The sequence below is a fragment of the Echinops telfairi genome, unplaced genomic scaffold (genome assembly GCF_000313985.2).
Source record: "Echinops telfairi isolate 266 unplaced genomic scaffold, ASM31398v2 ScPeMD7_18;HRSCAF=68, whole genome shotgun sequence".
In the NCBI taxonomy this organism is placed as follows: Eukaryota; Metazoa; Chordata; class Mammalia; order Afrosoricida; family Tenrecidae; genus Echinops; species Echinops telfairi.
In genome coordinates, this window is record NW_022103915.1 from 90,745,054 (window position 1) to 90,750,187 (window position 5,134).

Consider the following 5,134-nt stretch of genomic DNA (forward strand, 5'->3'; position numbering starts at 1 on the left):
GTCCAGTTGTAAGGATTTGGATTTCCTTTACATTGAATTACAGGCCATACTAAAGGCACCTGTCTATGATTTTCAGTAACAAGTGTTTCAAGTCTTCCTCGCTTTCAGCAAGCAAGATTGTGTCATGGGCCTCCTGATGCCACATTGTTCTCTTCGTAGAGTCCAATTTCTTGGATCTTTTCCCAGAGATTAAATTAACATGGTGAGAGAGCACAACTTCCACACACCTGACTTGATTGTGAAACCACAGAGTCGTCCCTGGCTCTGGTCATCTTGTTGATATTGTACACACTCTGTTGGGGCACCTTTCTGAATGGGTCCCAATAAGGATCTCTTCCAGTCAGTTGGCTGGTCGCCACCTTGCCGGTTTCTTGGCTTAGGAGAGTGAATACTTCCAGTGCTTCTTCAGCTTGTTGAACGAACTCAACTGGCATCTGTCGGTTCCCGAAGCTTTGTGTTCTTGCGGATGCCGTCAGTGCAACCTGTACTTCCTCCTTCGGTACCATTGGTCCGTGCTCATGTTACCTTTTGAAATGATTGGACATTGATGGATTCTTTTTGGTGCAGTGACTCTCTGTAGTCTTTCCATCTTCTTTTGATGCTTTCTGCAGCGTTCCATAATTTGCCCATGGAATCCTTCAATATTTCAACTTGAGGCTTGAATTTTTTCCCAAGTCTTTCAGCTTGAGATATGCCGAGCATGTTCTTCTTTGTAGGCTTTCTGTATCTATATTCCCTAAAACTCCAAGAAGGAGTCAACATTAAAAGTGTTATAGCTTATTTACACAAGCGAATGTGATACAACTGCTAAGTAATATTTTTGAAGAATTGTAATAATGCCTGAGAAAAGGGAATGGTATTACATTAAGTGAAAGGTTTAAATAAAACTCTTTATTATATACAGTGTGATAGTTCTCATATGCATATACACACACACTTCATATGTAACCCACTGCATGAAAGTATGTGTATGTGTTCACTGTTGCCGTCACGAGGTCAGCCCGTCTCGTTGAGAGTCTTCCTCGTTTGCACTGACAATATATTGATTGTGAGGACGACACAGAGCCAGGCAGTGTTTGCTTCTGTTTGGCATAGGATCATTTTGAGTGAGAACCAACTCGAAGGCACCCAACAATAATACGTGTGTGCATACAAATGTATATTAGAAATTGCACATGGTTCACCAGGAAGTTGTGTGAACATGCATGATTTAAAAGCTTGCTGATGCAGATCAAAGACTGTAATCTTCATGATAGATTACAACTCAAAGTAAAGAAGACCCAAATCCGTGTAATTGGACCCATAGGTCATATCATAATCAACGGAGAAAAGGTTGAAGTTGTCAAGGATTTTGTCTTGCTTGATCCACAATCAATGCTCATGGAAGCAGCAGTCAAGATTCAAAAGTGTTGCATTAGGTGAATTTGCTGCACAAGGCCTCTTTAGAGCACTTAAAAGCAAAGGTGTTACCTTGAGGATTAAGGTGCACTGACCCACGCCATGGTCTTTCAATTGCCTCATCTGCATGCGAAAGTTGGACATTGAATAAGGAAGACCCAAAAAGAATCAGTGCATTTGGACTGCGGGGTAGGAGAAGAGGATCAAACATACCATGGACTGCTAAAACGACAAGCTGATCTGTCGTGGACGAACTATAGCCAGAGTGCTCCTGAGCGCCATCTCACACACTGTGGCCGTGCTGTCAGGAGAGATCAGCCCCTGGAGAAGGACATCATGTTTGGCAAAGGAGAGGGGCAGTGAAAAAGTGGAAGAGCCTCAAGGAGGTGGCTGCAACAATGGCCTAAGAACAGTTGTGAGGATGGTGCAGGATAGGGTCGCTGTGAGTCAGAACTGACTCGATGGCACCTAACAACATGTGTGTGTGTGTGTTTGTATATATACACACATATATACATATCTAGGTATGCACATACACACTTATAGCATATACTCTGTTCTACTCTGCACACATGGGTGCTATCCTCTGTGTGTGTGTGTGTGTGTGTGTATGTGTGTGTGTGAAATACTTCTGAAACTAGTTCCTGAGGACACACGCCTGGTGATCTGCTTCCATGAGGTCACGGCCTTGTAAAGGCTGGAGCAGTTCTCCTCTGCACACGTGGGGTTGCCCCGAATTGGAACGGACCCCCTCCCCTCCACCTCCCCACCCCCCCACCCCCGACAACGAACAATAACAATGAAAAGAGCATTAGTCTCCATTCTGTCACATGTACTAAACACGAGGCTTCGGCTGCATGCTTAAACGGAACCCCTGTAACACACCTCGGGGTTGCCCCCATTATTAAAGATGAAGACACTGGCCCACGGCCATATGCACCAGTTTCAAAGGCACACCGAGGGGGAATTCCCAGGGAGGTTGACACTTCTGCCCCTGACACTTACCTCCTACACTGAGCTCTCACCACGGCCACTGAGGTAGAGTTAAAATTCTAAATAACACTCTCTTTCCACCAAAAATATCCCTAGATTCCAAATTATCTAAATCACCCAAGAGCTGGTATTGTCAGACCATTTGTGTAAAATAAGAACATACAGATGCAAAAGATGAGCTGGCATCCCACATGGCTGAGAAAGAATTCTGCACACATGGCCGATAGATACAATTCAATGATGCCCTGCCCTTGCGGGGGTTTATACTAAGACTCAAGTCTGCCTTACTGTCATTATAACTATTATTAATGTGTGTGTGTTTTAATTAAAAGCCCAAAAATAAGTTTGGTGATTTGAAGTTTGCTCCAGTCACAAAAGCGTGGAGCCAACGGTAGGAAAATGAATCTGAGGCTGCTCTAAAGATCAGTGGAAGCCAGGATGTCAGTCTTCGTGTTTGTACTTGGCTCACAAAGAGGCCAAATTTAAACCTCTTTTAAATCTGGGTTCCTTCTGCACCCCTTCGCTCCCTCGCTTAAATGGTTGGATCATCTGGAATATGATTTTTCATTCCTTTTAAAAAGATAGACCAAAAAATGTAAACTGTGGGCTCCTCGCTGCTTATGTCGGAGCAATACATGTGTGCTTTATATAAACTAACCATTTGTCTATTAATGTTTGGAAGAAGCTTTGTAGACATAAGGCATTCGGGACACACTCTCTAGAGAAATGTGGTGCCTTTGGTGAGAGGATCAGAGAAGGAAGAAGGCGATGGTAAAAGAAAGGCCTTTAAACTCTCAGCCATGCTGTGAAGGGCGATCTCCCCGATGAGCCTCAAGCTGCGTGTTCCCTTACGATAGTGGCTACAGCCGCAGGAGGAAAGGCTTGGCAGCCTGTCTGCCACTCTTGTTTCTCTGCTCGGTGCTACTGGTCTGTGTGGCAAGAGAAAGAATGACAATATGGCAGTGCCAACATGACCCCCAAAAGACAGCGTGGTAAGTATTCCCATAGACAGTCGGAGCTGGGGTATCTAGCTGACTCTGGTCACCAGCAGCCAGAGAGGTGACCGGAAGGCCTGTCTGCCCAGGGGCAAGTGTCCCTGCGCATATCTCGGCTGTGCTATCTCAAACGATAGGGATATTTGTAGGACAGGCTCGTAAAGATTATAATATGAGATTTGGTGGCGCACAGAGACCACGAGGAGAAACCTTCTGAAGACAAACCCTACTGACTCCTGCAGCAGTCACTTTGCAAGCCAGGGTGGTCGAGGGGTGTTCTTGGTTAGAATGCACTTCCCCCAGAAAAATCTGTGTGCTGACACTTAGCACCCGCAAACTCAAGAAGCCTGCTTAGCCAAGACCTCAAGAGACTAGCCTGAGCTCCTTGCTAATATTCCAATCCTAAAAAAAAAAATAATTTTTTTAAGAACCAGGAAAGGAAATCCAGGAATGGAAAATTATTTCTGTTGGTAGAAGTTATCATTAGTTTTTTGTGCTTAATTTTCAAGGCTGCACCTAAAATTTTTTTTTTAAATGCAACTTCCTAATACTTCGCTTATCATTGGGTTACATCCATGTGCCTCATGAGTCAGATATCTAGGTCCTATAGATATGATAAACCAAAGGGGAAAAAAGAATAAATTGTTCTTTCATCAAGTAACACTTTAGCTCTAAAAAGAGCACTTTTCTAAAAACACAAAAACAAAACCCACCATCAATTCTGACTCATACTGACTCATAGGGTTCCTGAAGCTGTAAATCTTTACAGGAACAGAGAGCCTTATCTTTCTCCTCAGAAATGAATGGTGGATTTCAACCACCAACCTTGTGGTCAGCTGCTAACGCTTGCCTTCTGAGAGTGACCCCTGGCAACGCCTATCATTTCTACTGTCCAGTATTTGAAACAGAAACAAATGGGTTCCTTGAATTCCTCCTTTTGCCACAGGCAAGTGCATTTGCCTACATACACATGCACACGTGCACACATGTGCACATGCGCGTGTGCGCACACGTTCCTGGGGAGGATTCAAGGCCTAAGACAAAGATGTCAAAGGAACAAGGAGCTGGGCAGGAAGCACCTGTTTCTGACTTTGATGTTCAAGACTTGCCTGATGGGCTCAGTCTTTCTTTCCAAACCCAGCTCCTGAACCAAACTGGACCATTGACTGCTCCTGCGTACTGATGGTGTAGTGGGTTAAGCACTGGGCTACTAACCACAAGGTTAGCAGTTTGAAACCAGCAGCCACTCCATGGGAGAAGGATGAGGCTTTCTTCTCCTGTAAAGAGTTACCATCTCAAAAACCTGCAGGGACAGTTCTACCTGTCCTAGCAGGTGGCTCCGAGCCGCCATTGACTCGATGGCAGTGAGGAGTACGTCCCAGAGTCCCGTTTCCACGCCTTTGTTCCTGCTGCTCCCATCACTTGGAACTCCCATCCTCATCTCCGCCTGCTGAATTCTAGCTCCTACTTCATGGCTCCTTTTCAGACCCTTGAGCATCTTCTGAGGTTCTTATTTATAGTCTTGCTTTATAGCAGCAATCTGTATGCCTGACGTACTTATTTAATGGGACCCAGACTCCCTGCAGCCAGGGGGTGTTCTTTTCCTCGTTGTGGGGTTCCCATGAGTCGAGTAAGGAAAATGTTCATTCAGTAGGTGCTTAGAGGACCCAAAGCAAGGATTTAGCTTAAAAGAAAGGAGGTGGAGAGCTTCAAACCCTTCAGTATTTCCACTTCAATCTTTTATTTTA